This window comes from Cricetulus griseus (assembly GCF_003668045.3).
Source record: "Cricetulus griseus strain 17A/GY chromosome 1 unlocalized genomic scaffold, alternate assembly CriGri-PICRH-1.0 chr1_0, whole genome shotgun sequence".
NCBI classification, from domain to species: domain Eukaryota; kingdom Metazoa; phylum Chordata; class Mammalia; order Rodentia; family Cricetidae; genus Cricetulus; species Cricetulus griseus.
The window spans coordinates 121175523-121191507 of record NW_023276806.1 but is presented as its reverse complement, the minus strand read 5'-3'; the positions used below and the strand labels follow the sequence as shown (position 1 = coordinate 121191507).

The 15985-nt window shown below is 41.2% G+C and overlaps 1 long non-coding RNA gene across 1 annotated transcript in view; it reads right to left on the bottom strand.

The window, feature by feature from the left end:
* Nucleotides 1–15985, bottom strand: part of LOC103163859 — a 55745-nt gene that overhangs the window by 13844 nt on the left and 25916 nt on the right. The window lies entirely within an intron of this gene.

Genomic DNA, 15985 nt, shown 5'->3' with positions numbered 1-15985 from the left:
TCAGATCCCCTAAAACTGGAGCTTTGAATGGTTGTGAGCCACCACATGCTTTTTTTATACATGGAGCCACCTCTCCAGCGTCTCTCCATTGCTTTCCAATAGCTCCTCAAGCTGTGGCACCCGAGTTTTTGGATTCTTAGTCTTGAGTCATTCTTAGGTAGGCTGTATTAAACTGTGAGCACTGTACTGGCTGAGACTGTGGTACTTTCTGAGTACTGGCTTAGGGAGAATGCTGGGTTTTCCAACAAACAACCTCTTGACTTAAGTACATAATTCTTTTCCTCCCTAGATTAGAAGAAATTCTCCACTTATTGATGCTGTTTAGTGTTCTGGAAAAGTCTGAGCTTTTTTTTTTACCCTCAAGGCAGTTCTTTTTCAACTCTGGCTGCACATTTAAATTACTGAAGGATTTCTTTTTAGAAATGTCTGTGCCCGGCATCCAACTCCCAATGATTTATATATCTTCTTACTCCTTATGTCTCTCGTAGTTTGCAAGCTACACATACACACACACACACACACACACACACACACACACACACACACACACACACATGTGGCCTGGCTAGCCTTGAACTCACTAAGTAATCCAGGCTGTCTTAGTAAAACCCTTTAAGATGGGCCTGACACTGCTGCCTTTTACAAGGCTGCCTCAGTGATTTCAGAGCCTAACCAGAATTGAGAACCACTCCTAAAAAATCAACCTCAAATGCCTGATGCTCGTGGCACTGTTTAGACTCTCTTTACCTCTTGAGACATTGCACAGGATCCGCTAGGCGCTCAAATCTCACCATCAATTCAGTTCTCAGTCTGAAAACTCACCATTTCTCTATTTTAGCTTAAAATACTGCTTCCACTATACCAGTTCTATGTTCTCTTTCTTGAGTCTCAAGTCATATTGATAACCTAGGCCATTTGGGCTGCTGCAACAAAATGTCATAAACTGGGTGGCTTATTAAGACGAGAAATTAATTTCTGAAATTATGGAGGCTGGTAAGTCCAAGCTTAGGATACCCACAGATTTGGTGTCTGGGATGGGGCTGCTTCCTTGTTTATGGTCATCTGATTGCTTCCTCACACAGCAGGACCCAGTCGCTCTTTCTGGGGCCTCTTTTATAGGGTTTTTCATCTCAGGAAGGTTTTGCCCTAATCACTTGGTCAGCTCTCCGAATCTCTATCTCCTATGACTTTGGGATTAGGTTATTTTTTAAGATTTATTTTTATTTTTTACTTATGTGTGTATAGACTAGAAGAGGCATCTTATTCCTTAATGTTGGAGCCATTTGACATAGGAGCTAGAAACTGAACTCAGTCTGCAAGAGCAGCTATTGCTCTTAACCACTGGACCATCTCTCCAGACCCCCCAGCTATATTCTTACTGATGGGAAATTCTTTCATAGTCTGGACATGAGTTCTTCATCAGTTACATCATTGCAAATGTTTTTTCCAGTCACGGCCTACCTTGTCACTGTCTTCATACTGTTTTTTGTTAAATTGAAGCTCCTCTGTTTAATCAAATTCAATATTTCAACCTTTTCTTGCAGAAGAGTATTTTAGTATCCTATTTGAGATATTCTGCTCAAGCAAAGATCATGAAGGGGGTTGTGTCCCTTGGTTCACTTTTCACATGGGCATCTGAGATCCATTTCAAATTAGTTGCTATATATTGTGTAAAGAGGGAAATTGTTTCTAAAATCTAGTTACCTAAACTTCACCTTTGATTTATTTATTTATTTATCTATTTATTTATTTATTTATTTATTTATTTTTGTGCCCTCACTGTCTCATATAGCTCAAGATGGACTGGAACTCAACTCTGTATGTGTAGCTGTGGAAGACTTCATCCTGAACTTCTGGTTCTCTTCCTCGGTGTCCTAGGTGCTGGGACTACAGGCATGGCCACCAGTCCTGGTTTTTGCTGCACAAGGGATCAAACTTTGTGTGGGTTCTACAAGCATTGGTGGTGAGCTTCCTACACTGGGTAGGAAGTGTAGGAGACCAGCTCATTGCTGATCTCTGGTCAGGTGTCATTGGCCTCCCCCAAGATGGCTGCTGCCACCAATAGCACAAGGGCCCTACTGGGGCCCAGCTCCATAGAGACTATGAAACTCTCTGGGCCTTTAGGAGACAAAAATGCAATTACAGCTGCCAAGTCCAGGTTTCTATTGTAAATTCTTGCCACTGCATGCCATCCTGGCCCCTTTTGGCGCCCAAAGAACCCCAGGGATCAGATGAGCCCTGCTGTCTGCATCCTGTCTCTGGGGTTAGCTGGTCTTTTGTAGGTTGTGGGCTTGGTCCTGGATGCCCTTCTTTAATCTGGTCCCGATTGCAAAGGATTTCAAAGAAATTCTTTGAAGTTTTTGGCATTTGAATGGTTTCCTTCCCCAGCTTCCATGCCTGATTCAGGGTTTTACATATTTTGAAAGTTTCTGGGTCATTTTGGATGGAACGTGGAAGCAGGTGGTTCAAATATGTGCCCTCAGCCTCCACTATTTGCTGTGAAAGTCAGGAAACTGCTTTTATTATCAGCAGGATCTGAGATGACTGAGAACTCAGGGTCTAGGGACAAATAATGCTGTTATTAATAGTAAACATTATTTACTAATACTAATAATATTCATGCTTGCTGTATGTCTTTAGCCTTTTAAGAGAACTTTTTGAAATGATATAAGCCCTTGCTTATATCAAATTTTGTTACATATAAAACTTGCTATTGTTATATAAACATTATTTCTGTATACCATTGATTTTTTGGGACATATTTAAGTTCAGTTTTTGTAAGATTTTGTATATGCTAAATGTGGTAATGAAGGCAGAGTTCTGTGAGTTCTAGACTAGACTGACTGAGCTACATGGTGAGTTCCAGACCAGACCAGCCTATGTAGTGAGACCCTGTATCAAAAAAAAAATCTAATGTGTGTGCACAGATATTTGGGTGTGCTATACAGACAAAGGAAACATTATGGAAAGACATATCAGACTCAGGCAGGTGGAGAGGGGACTTGAACTAGAGGTGGTAGGGTGCTATTCTAACTCCATAAGCATCCATATTGTTTACATTGTTACCACAAGATGCTTTCTAAATAAAAATGTCATAAGCTTCTTTAGTTATTATTTCTGGGTGAGGCAGGGTAACCCAGTTTGTCCTGAAACAGAACATATAGCCAAGAATGGCCTCGGCACTTGTGGAATCCTCCTGTCTCAGCCCCTGAAGATACACACCGTGACCAAAGCAACTTGTAAAGGAAAATGTTTATTTGGGCTTGTGGTTTTAGAGGGTTTGAGTCCATGACGGTCCTGGTGGGGAGTGTGGCAACTGGCAGGCGGGAATGGCGGTGTCTGAGAGCTCACATTCTGACCTGTAACTCGGAGGCAGAACGAAGGCTAACTGGGAGTGGCATGGGCTTTCACCCCCCAGTGACATACCTCCTCCAATAAGGCCAGACCTGCTAACCCTTCCCAAACAGTTCTACCAACTGGGAGCACAAACATTCAAATATATGTGCATATGAGGGTCACAGGATGACCTTAAGCTCCTCATTTTCTTGTCTTTACTTCCCAAGTGCAAAGAACACAGGCATATACCACCACACCTACTTACAATGAAAAATCAAAATGGACAGGGCCTCAAATACCAAGTGTTGTTCAAATTTCCCACATAAAATACAAAAGGCTCTTATAGGTTTTGAAGTCCTGAGTAAATTGCAGTATAGCACGGTGTCCCAGGAAATCCTTAGCCAATTCGGTTTCTTCTGTGTGCCTTGTGGCTTTCAGCCTCCACAAAATGGTTGCTGGAACTCAGCCATTGCACTCCCATTTCAGGCATCAGGAAAGAAAATATAGAGACACCCAAAGAGAACCAGAGATTTGGATGTACTCCTCACAGAATCCCACCGAAGGACCAGCAACACAAGGGCATTCAATAGCTATGTCATAGCTGTGGGGCCACCACAGCTTCTAGAAGAGCACAGACTGCCCCAAATAAAACTGATTCTTTCTGTTTCGAGAACAAGGGAGAAGGAGCACACAGCTGCATTACAGTGTCCATCATCCCGCTTTCTGATTTGAACGTGAACACGATTTTGTTAGCAGAGAGCCTTTATACATCACAGGTGAGCTTCTCCAGAACGCAGATTCTGAACAGAGACAGAAACAGGAAAGTCCTTGTGGTTAGCGTCTTTCGTATAAGGGAGAAAATTTAGGACTGACAGAGACATTGGGTGGAAGAACAGTTTTAATCTGTGTCATAGCTTTAGCAGAAGGAACTCTGGAAAGTGGCTTTAGAATCTTTCAGAGTGTGAGTGAGAGAGGGGGCAAGGTCAGCTGGGCACAAACCAGTTCCCTGGATGAAGGTAACTAACTGGGTTAGGGAGCCTGCGAGGGCCGGGGCAGCTTTCCTCAGACAGCATTTCCACAGCTAGAGGAGCAAATTAGTTACTATTCCCATTCTTGTGACAAAATAGCTGAGGAAATCAACTTCAAAAGGTGTTCGTTTTCACTTCCTCGGTCCACCGTGGTGGGGAAGCCATGGCGGCAGGAGTGTGAGGGGCTGGCCACACTGTGTTTGCACTCAGAAGCACAGAGAAAGAGAGAGAGAGAGAGAGAGAGAGAGAGAGAGAGAGAGAGAGAGAGAGAGAGAGAGAGAGAGACAGAGAGACAGAGACAGAGAGGAGAGAGACAGAAAGACACACAGAGAGACAGACAGACGACAGACAGACAGACAGACAGACAGACAGACACACACACACACACACACACACACACACACACACACACACACAGAGAGAGAGAGAGAGAGAGAGAGAGAGAGAGTTTTCTTTCTCCATTTTACTCAGTCTGAGGCGCAAGCCCATGGAGCTGCCGGTATTTAGAGTGAGTCTTTCCTTCTCCATCAATCCATGTAGAAACTCTTTCCCAGACATACCCATTAGGATATTCAAGTTGGCAGTAGTCTCCATCACAGGGAGTAAGTGCTTTTCATTTAGGTAGTGCAATTTCATGGTCTCTTGTGGTTTGTCTGTTCAATTCCTTTGCTCATTATTGTACAACTTAGCATTAAATATAGAACACCATCAATGTGCCTCTTATATAAGTATTTCCTTATTGATATTCTTATCATGATTTGAGGTTTGGGAAGGGCTTATCCGGGTCTTATATATGTTAACATAAATGGCAAAATTGTCTTGTCTTTAAGAGAAATAAACCTGTAATCACACAGCTAAAGTTCTAGTCTCAAATCTTTCTCTTCTAGGAGTGACCTTTTTTCTTTGTATTTCACCCACCCATGTTTCTTTTTTGGTTTTTAATTTTCTCCCCTTTATTGATAATAGATTCCTTTCTCATGAAATACATCCTGATTTATGGTTTTCCCTCCCTTTTTCCTCCCAGTTCCTCCCCACCTCCTTTCCCCTCTGGATTCAATCCCTTTCTATCTGTCATTAGAAAAGAACAGGCTTTGAAGAGATAATATGAAAAAATATATAATGAGATAAAACAAAAACTATGACATCAAAATTAGACAGGAAAAACCAACATAAGGAAAAGAGGCCACAAGAAGGCTTGAGATTCAGAGACCTACTGGTTTGCATATTTGGGAATTCCACAGAAATGTTAAACTGGAAGCCATAACAAATAGGCAGAGGACCTGGTGTAGACCTTTGCAGGCCCTGTGCTTGCTGCTTCAGTCACTATGAGTTCATATGAGCATTGCTTACACTGATTTAGAGGGCCTTGTTCTCCTGGTGTACCCTGTCCCCTCTGACTTTTACATTCTTCCTCCTCTACTTAGGGTTCTCAGAGCTCTTGAGTGGAGGGATTTGATGCAGACATCCCATTTAGGACTGAGGGTTTCAAGGTCTTTCACTGTCCGTGTAATGTCTGGCTGTGTGTCTCTGTGTTTGTTTCCGCTGCTGAAGGAGGAAGCTTCTCTGATATTGGCTGATCTATGAGTATAGCAGAATATTGTTAGGAGTCACTTTATCACTATATTTTCGTTTTGTTTTAGACAAGTATTACATTGTTTATACCTAGATCCATGGGCTATCTAGTCTCTGGTTCTTGGTCATCCAAACAGTGTTGGGTACTGGTTCCATCTTGTAGAGTGGGCCTTGAGTCAAATCAGGTATAGGTTGGGTACTCCCATAAGCTTTGTGCCCCATCACTCTAGCATATCTTGTTGACACTGCGGATCAAAGGGTGTGTGGTGGTTTGATATTTACATTTCTTTTTTGGCAGTGTATTGATATTTTCCTAAACTAGCTCCTAGAACATAGCAGTGAAAGCTCCACATAGGCATCAGCTTGACATCTCCATGTTCAATGAGTTGTGTAGGGCCTTCAGCAATAGGGCCTTGCCTTCAGTATGTAGAGAGAGATCTATATTATTGGAAAAAATCTGGGTTGTTTGAGGATTCCCATGGGGCACTTTGGCCAACAACACAATTAAATGTAACCCAATCCCTGTAATGAAAGCTTTGTTTGTTGGGGCTCTGTCTCCTTCATTATTGGATATGATTTTATTTAGAAGTGGCTGTATGAAGTTCCTTACTAACCTTTAAATGGCCTTTAACTTTAGCTGTCTCTCCCCTGTAGTCCCTTTCTCACCCCTTTCCTTCCCCTACCCACTTGATTTCCCTGCTCCAGTCGCCCATCCATCCATAATTATCTATTCTATTTCCTTTTCCTAATGAGATCTATCCATTCTTTCTAGTCCTTTACTCTGTGTCTATCCTCTGTGGTTCTAACAGGTTGTAACTTGGTTATCGTTGCCCTCACAGCTAACATATGCACTTATATGTGAATACATACTATATTTGTCTATCTGGGTCTGAGATACCTCACTCAGAATGATTTTTTTCTAGTTCCACCCATCTGCCTGAAAATTTCATGATGCCATTTTATTTTAATGGCTGAGTAATACTCCACTGTGTAAATGTATCATATTTTCTTTATCTGCTCTTCCATTGAGGGACATCTAGGATGTTTCCAATTTCTGGCTATTATGAATAGAGCATCAGTGAACATGGCTGAGCAAGTGTCTCTGTGGTAGAATGAAGTGGCCTTTGGTTATATGCCTAAGAGTGGCATAGCTGGATCTTGAGGTATATCGATTTACACCTTCCTGAGGCACTGTCAGGCTTGTTCCCCTAGTGGCTGTAAAACTTTTCACTTCCACCAGCAATCGATGAGTGTTCCTCTTACTCTACATCCTCACCAGCATGTGCTGTCATTTATTTTGTTGCTTTTAGTCATTTTGACGTGTGTTAGATGAAATCTCAAAGTAATTTTACATACTTAAATCAATAAATGTGATCCACCATTTAGGTGAAAGATGAAAAACACATGATCATATCATTGGATGCAAAAAAAAGCCTTTGATAAAATCCAACACCCCTTCATGATAAAAGTTCTGGAGAAATTAGGGATATGAAGGACATATCTCAATATAATAAACGCACTTTACAGCAATTTCATAGGAACTTCAATTTAAATGGAGAGAAACTCAAAGCAATTCTACTAAAATCAGGAACTCACGACAAGGTTATGCAATCCTTCCATGCCTGCTCAATATAGTATTTGAAGTCTTAACTAGAGCAATAAGACAACTGAAGAAGTTCAAGGGGATACAAGTTTGAAAGGAAGAAGTCAGAGTATCTTTATTTGCAGATGATATGATAGCATACTCAAGTGGCCCTAAAAATTCCACCAGGAAACTTCTAGAGCTGATAAACACTTTCAGCAAAGCATTTGGATACAAAATAAAAATCAGTAGCCCTCTATATACAGATGACAAATGGTCTGAAGAAGAAATCATTGATTTTTTTGTATTGCTTGTTTTCTTTCTGTTTTATAGACTTCAGCCCTGCATTTGATTATTTCTTGCTATCGATTCCTTTTGGGTGTGATTTTTTTCTTGCTTTTTTTTCTAGAGTTTTCAGGGATGCCGACTAGTTGCTAGTATGTGATCTTACTTTTTTTTTTTTTCATGTAGATAGTAGGGGCTATGAATTTGCCTCTTAGAACAGCTTTAATTGTGTCCCAAAAGTTGGGGTATGCTGTGTATTCATTTTCATTCAATTCTAGAAAGTTTTTAATTTTTTAAAATGTTGTCTTGATCCATTTTTCATTTAGTAGCGAGTTGTTCAGATTCCATGAGGTTTTTAAGCTTTCTCTTGTTTCTGTTGTTGATAACCAGTTTTAATTTACGGTGGTCAGATATGATGTGGGGCATTATTTATATTTTCTTGTATCAGTTTTGGTTTGCTTGGTGTCTGAGCATATGGTTAATTTTGGAGAAAGTTCCATGAGGTGCTGAGAAGAATGCATTTCCTTTTGTGTTTGGGTTAAATGTTCTTTAGATATCTGTTAGGTCCATTTGGTTTATAATTTCAGCCAGCTCCAGAATTTCTCTTTAGTTTTTGTCTGAGTGCCCTGTCTATTGGGTTGAGTGGGGTATTGTAGTCTCCCACTATCAGTGTATGAATATGTGATTTAGGCTATTATCGAGTTTCTTTTACACACTAGGGCACCCTTGTGTTTGGGGCATAGATGTTAAAACTGAAATGTCCTCTTGGTGGATTTTCCCTTTGATGAGCATGTACTGTCCTTTCCCAACTCTTCTGGTTAGTTTTGGTTTCAAGTTTATTTTGTCAGATATTAAAATGGCTACATCAGCTTGCTTGTTAGAATTTGCTTAGAATATCTTTTTCCAACCCTTTGCCCTGAGGTGATATCTATCCTTAATGTTAAGGTCTGTTTCTTTGATGCATCAGAAAAATGGATTCTGTTTTTTGCATTCACTTTGTTAGTCTGTGTCTTTTTTGGGGGAAATTTAGACCATTAATGTTGAGAGACATATTAATGTCCAATGATTTGTTGTTCTTCTGGGATTATTTATTCTCTGTATTTTTGTGGGTGTAGTTAGTCTCTTTAGGTTGGAGTTTACCTCCTGGCATCTTCTGTATGGCTGGATTTGTAGATAAATACTACTTAAATTTGGTTTTATCATGGAATATATTCTTTTCTCTATGGTAATTGAAAGTTTTGCTGGTTATAGTAGTCTGGGATAGCATCTGTGGTCTCTTGGATAGTCTTCAGTGAATTTGTTCAGACCCCTCTGGCTTTTGGAGTCCATTGAGAAGTCAGGTGTAATTTTAATAGGCCTGCCTTTATTTGTTATTTGGCCCTTTTCCCTTGCAACTTTTTATATTCTTTTGTCTGTAAATTTATTGTTTTGATTATTATTTTCTTAGGGGTCTTTATATTCTGGTCCAGTCTATTTGGTGTTCTGCATGCTTCTTGATCTTTGACAGAGAGCTTTTTTAAGTTAGGGAATTTTTCTTCTATGATTTTGTTGAAAATGTGTTCTATGCCTTTGACCTGTGTTTCTTTAGCTATGTTGCAATACCCAGGACCTGCTCTGGTAGGGTTTGCTGGACTCTGGAAGAGACATATTGTCCCGGCTGTTATTGATTGTGGTTTTAATGTCAGCACCTGGCCATCTGGATTTGAGATGATTGTTATTCTAGGTGCTGATATGTGTTCTTGTCTTTGTTGGTGGATGTTCTGTTCCTTGGCTTCTGCTTCCTTTCTGGTTCTTAGGAAAGTGTGGTGGCTCATAGGAAATCCTATGTGCAGCCTCATAGGAAATCCTTCTGGGATCCTGATAGGTGTGGCCACTGGGGGTTCCAGGTAAAATGTTTGAGTTTTGGGAGTTGATACTTAGGAATGAGGTGGAGTAGGAAGGTGATGGAGGTTCACAGGAGAGAGAAATGCAGGGTGCTCCAGTAGGATCTGCTTAGATAGGCCCTTGGGAATGGGGACAGAAAGTGAGGAGCGGCTGGAGCAGAAGGTCTGTTACAGAGCTGATGATGACTGGGTGATTGGATTTGTAAGGATGAGGGGAGAGGTGAAGATTGGCAGTCAGCCTTCCTGCTTCCCCGGTCCCACCCATGTTGTAAACTATTGACACAGATATGCAGCCAGGGGTCAAGGCTTACAATGTAATAGCTCATCAGCATTTAAATAAATGATCAATTTATGTTATTTATTAATAACAGTAATAAATATTACTAAGAGCACAAAATAAATAGGACATTGGTTTGTAAATATCATGCCTACAGCCTGGAGAGAATGGTTAAGAGCCCTTTCTGCTCTGGGAAAGGACCAAGGTATCCATTACCAGTCATCAGCTCACAGCTTCTATATTCCAGCTCTGAGGGATCCAACACCTTTTCCTGGCCTCCACCTTTGCATATACCTTCTCCCCACCCATATACTCATAATTTTAAAATAAAACAAATATTTTAAAAAGCATTAAGAAATCTCATGCCTGAATTGTCTTGCAAACCCTAAGAGAAGAACATTTTTTTTATTAAGCCATCTTCATTGACTGAGTTTTCCAATCACTGAACAGAGGTACCGAAGTCAGTGGAAAAAATAGCATTACAGGCCAATGAATAAATATTACTAACCTTCTTCCACAGTGATTTCTCTCCAGAAGGCAGAGGCGATAGAGGCAGGGTGCACAAATAATTCTGCTATTTATTTCTTTAGTTTAAAGTATTTTATTTTCACTTATGTCTATTTTGCATGTGCCTGCATGTTAGTGTGGTTACATGTATGTGTGTGCTTCTGTGTGGATGTGGGATGTTGGAGTTATGGACAGTTGTGGGCCACCCCATGTGAGGGCTGGGAATCAAACCTGGGTCTTCTGCAAGAGCAGCCAGTGCTCCTAATCACTGGACCATTTCTCTAGCTCCTCCTTCTGATTTTGTTAATTTAAAATCAAGGGTCTATGACCAAATAAAAAAGAGAAAATGCCAAAGTGCCTAAAACCAGAAATGGGATAGAGGGTACTACTGTTGACCTTGCATAGGAAATAAAGATTCTAAGGCTATGACGAGGACTCATGTGCCAGAAGTTAGGGAAAGCATCTGTACAATATCAGCAAACTCACAGGAAACACAAAACAGGAAAGCTGACACAGGGAAAAATAGAAAACCTAAACAAACTTACACCGACAAAGAGAGTGAACTAGTAATAAAACCTTTCCTACTACACAGCCTCAGGCTTCCCTGGTGAGCTCCACCACGATTTAGAGGAGCACTGACACAGATCCTTCACCAACTCAGTCAAAACTTCCAGGCAGAAGTGTCACTTTTCAACATATCCTATAAAGCTCTTCCTACCCAGATGCAAAACCAGACAAAACCTTCACAAAAAGGGAAATGAAAACCCAGTAACCTTAATGCATATAGATTCGAAACCCTCAACAGAATTCCAGAAAATTTACTTCATAGCACTACAGAGGATGCTATGTCATGACCAGCCAGGTTCCATGGCAGAAATGGAGCTTGACCTAACATGTGAAAACCAATTAATGTAATACACTTGCATGAGAAGGTCAAAACTATAGAATTTTTACCAAGATGAGCAAAAGCAGTTACTAAAATTTTAACGTATTTTTCTTTTCTTTTCTTTTCTTCTCTTTTCTTTTTTTTCTTTGAAGCACCCAAAGAACTAGGAATAGATGTGAATATATGTGACCATCCTCACCTTGACAGAAGTCATTTACAGAACACCCACAATCTGCATAGAAGTTGAGGTCTGAAAGCTCCCTTCTGAAGATCTGAAATAAGAAGAGCTCTGAGGCTCCTGCACCTTATGGGACCCCTGGTAGGGGATCAGTATTTATCCCTGGCTTAAGAAAGGACTTTGGGAGCCCATCCTACATGGTAGGATGCTCTCTCAGCCTGGACACATGGGGGAGGGCCTAGGCCCTGCCCGGGATGATATGACCCACTTTGGGAAACCCCCATGGAGGGCCTTACTCTCCCTGGGGAGCAGAGGGGGGATGAGGTAAGAGGTTGTGGGGAAGGGGAGGGAGAGGGAGAAGAGATTGCCATGTTTCTTGGGGGAAAAAAGATAAGAGAGCTCCTTAGTCAACAATGTACTGAAGTTTCTAGGTTGGGGGAGGGGTGGAGAAACTAGCTCATTTAGCTCACTTTGTGGCTGAGCCTATGTGGGGACGTCCCACAAGAGCACAGAATATCAGGTCTAATTAACAATGCTAGAAGTGTTACAGGTTAGACCATTGACCCACAAGAGTCAGTTGCCTTCCTGTGTGCTGACAGGAAAAAAAAATCTGAAAATAAAATTAAGAAACCATTTTCATTTACAATAACTTCAATCAGAAAAATACTCAAGAATAAAATTAGCCAAGGAAATGAAAAAGTTTTTTGCTGGCAACTGTGAAACAACACTGAAATTAACAAAAGACAATCTCAATAAATAGAACTATAAATTGAGTTCCTGAACTGGAAACCCAAATATTGTCAGGACAAAAATCTTCAAATTAATCCACACTCTGATTCAACCAGGACCAAATTTCCAATTCCTACATTTTTCCCCCTTGGAAATACTACACTGTCCTAAGGATAGGAAATAGAATAAGTCTGAAGATTCAGAAAGAAACCATTTTATTTACAGCCAATTAATTATGATGTTGTCAAGATACCCCAGTGGAGACTGTAAGGTCTTTCCAACAAATGGTTTGAGACAACAAGAGTCCTTGTGTGAAAACAAAAGTTGGAGCCTTTGGTCTCACCATATATACCAATAAAATAAACTACAGATAGAAGACTTAAGCTGTAGGGCAAAACTCTAACGCTGTGTATGTGTGCCAGTTCTCACCACTGCAGCAGAATTGTTGGAATTGCTGACAGGGAGACTTAAGGGGGGAAGGCTGGTGTTGGCTGATGCTTTCAGGGAATGCAGTTTGTCATGGTGGGGCAGCATGGTGTTGCTGCATAGCATTTGATACCAGAGGTTAAGCTATCATTTGTTCACAGCTTGGTCTATCAGGAAGCATAGAGAACTGACTCAAGACTAACTCACTTCTTTTAGCGCACAGTCCCAAAGGTCCCACAGACACCCCAAGTAGCATCACTAACCAGAGACCAAATGTTCCATGAGCCTATGAGATGCAGTTCCTGTTCAAACTGTAACAGGATGAGTCCATTTATGTAACATGTTCAAAATAGGCAAGTCCATAGAGCCAGAGGGGGCTTAGTTACGGCCTCTGGCTGGACCCATAGAGACTGGGGTGATTGCCAATGAGTACCAAGTGTCTTTCTGGACAGTGAGCATGCTCCGGATTAGATAGGGGTGAGTTTTGTGCACTTTCGAAACTATCTTAAAAACCACACACTTTAGTTTTAAAAGATAGTAATATTGATTGGAGTGGTGGCCATATCTTTAATCCCAGAACTCAGCAGACAGAGGCAGGTGGATCTCTGTGTGTTAGAGGCCAGCCTGGTCTACATAATGAGCTTCAGGCCAGTCAGGGTTACAGAGTGAGACTACATAAAAAATAAATAAAAACAAAAAGAAATAGCAAAAGTTAAATCTTGTAGGATGGGAATCTTGTTGGAGTTATAACAAGAACCAATTTGTAGGTGTTGAGAAAAACACTCAGGGAAACCCCTTCCAGAAGCACTTCGGAAAAGAATCTCAGTGAGATCTGAAACTGACCCGAAATGAACACTAGAAGGAAATCTTCAGAACACTCACCTCTGGACCACTTGTCCCTTCAACATTTTTGTTTCTTTGTTTGGGCTTTCACTCTACAGTAAAGCAAACTTACATTACATGTACTGTAAAAAACAGAAAAGTCAAAATAGACCAAACAAACTGCTCAGTGTCCTTGTCTACAGATTTCTCTGATGACAGGAGGGAAAGTGGTCGGTAAACCTACAGACCTCTGTCCACGTGCAGACATGACCGCCAAAAATTTCTGCCTGAAAGTTCAAGTTGGTAAAAAGAACCAAGGTATCTGTCATAGGTTGAGCAGGTTCAGGGTGAAGGCTGGGATGACATGGGAGTCATGTTTAAATACATTTATAACAGAGTGTCTTTGTCTCTGGTGCACTATTGGGGAAGGATTTAGAAGTTGAAAATTGAAGGAAGGAAAAGACAAAGAAACAAAAAGCCAAGGAGAGTTCCTGGGTGTTAATATAAGGGTCTATTTCAGCATTTACTTCTGGATAAATCTTTGTAGTGTATAGAGCTATGGAGACGAATTTTCTAATTAATGCGATTTTGATTAGCTGGCATTTCCTCGGAATTATTTGTCTTTCAGCTTTCAGGACACCTGCCACATAATTACAAAGAGAATGAGAGTCATGTCTCTACTTGAGCTTGGCAGAGGGACTCAGAAGTATCAGGAACAGAATCCCCAAAGACCACCCTGGGTCACTGCCTTGATAACAAGCCTGTGTTTGTCTTTCTAGGTGGCCTTGGGGAAGTTCTGAAACCAAGACTCCTGTGAATTACTATCCTGTGGTTTCGAGACAGATGTAGTGAGGGTGTCAGGGTGACCGCACGGACAGTGCTCTCAATGTGAAGAACTGAAATGTAAGTTTTACATGAGAAATAGGAAATAGAGAGGTGCTCCAAAGACAAAAATAGCATGGCCAGAGTCTGTAGGATGCTCATGGTGGAATTGTACAAAAGATTTCCTGTGTTTGAGCTCTGGAAACAATTAGATAGAACATTTGTGGCTTTATCCTAGTTTTTATTTTTGAGTACCTAATGAACACATTTTTCTCTTACCCTCCTCCAGCCACCAGCTCAGCTCAGGAGCTGTCTCTTGTCTCTACAACTCAAACCATGCATAGAATATGGCACCATGAGCCTGATGCTGCTGGTTCTGGTGAAAAGACTGGCAAGGTACAAAAGCCAAGAGTAGCCTTCAGTGTCTGCCCCCCCTAAGGCCAGCTTGGCAATGGGAGGATGATTTGGGTGCTAAAGTCTGAACAGTGGTCCACAAGACACAAAAGACCTCCAAGGGCTAGAGCAGAATTGTACTGGTACTAGTTTCATGTGAAGCTCATCTCTGGGTACCACAAGGTTGTAGTGTAAGATGATCTTTGCAAGGGGTAGGAGCTGATGGAAACTTCCATCCTGTTCATACAAAAATGGAGGAGAGGGTCTGGGTGTAGTGGCATATCATTTACGATATATTAAAGCTTGCCTGAGGATTCAGAAAGCAAAGTCAGCCACAGTCATAGAAGCCAGGCACACACCTTTAATCCTAGCAGCCAGAAGCTAGGAGGTGGTGGTACACACTTTTAATCCTAGGATTTAGGATTAAGAGATAGGTAGATCTTTGTGAGTCCGAGGGCACCCAGATCTACCTGAGATTGAATCAGTCTAAAAGAGTAACAGATCACACGCCTTTAATCCCAGCACTAGAAGGGTATAAAAGTTAGAAGCATGGCCTTCAGTAGTCCCTAGGAGGACACTCAAGATAAGAAGACTTAGTATCAAGGAGGATAGGAAGACATTGAAATCTCAGGATTCTCCAGCCACACTGAGAAGAGGCAACAGTATCAGGCTTGGTGAAGAGCTCATGTGTGGATCAGCCCTTTCAGCCTGAGCTTGAAGTAAGAGCTAGTGGCCAGGTACTTTGTTTTTTTGTTCTTCAGTTTCAAGTTTGAACCCCATTATCAGTCTCTGGGTTACTTATTTATTGTGCAACAGTCTGGAGAGAAGGCTTAGCAGTCAAGAGCACTTCTTGAATCCAGATGGTTGTGCTGGCCCCATGGACACTGCATTCATGGTGTTCACAGACAGACAGACATGCAGTGCAAAACTTCCATACAAACAAAAATAAAAATAAATCAATCTTTAGAAATAAATGGAGGTAAACCCATATGCAAAACCATATCAAATCCAGAGCCACCATGTACGTGCCCACAAACACATACAAGGAAATCTCACTAAGCTGTAAGAGCCGAAAATAAAATTTCCTGCAAACTTTGCCTTCACTCTCAGAATCCTTTCTCTTTCTTTTGACTTCCTTCCATCTACAGCATCAACCCACTAGTGTGTTAGGTCACTACGAGTACTCCCTTCATCATTGTATCGTTATCTGTGTCCTAGGAACACCATCTTAATAGGGAAGAGGTTTCACATTTTATTCT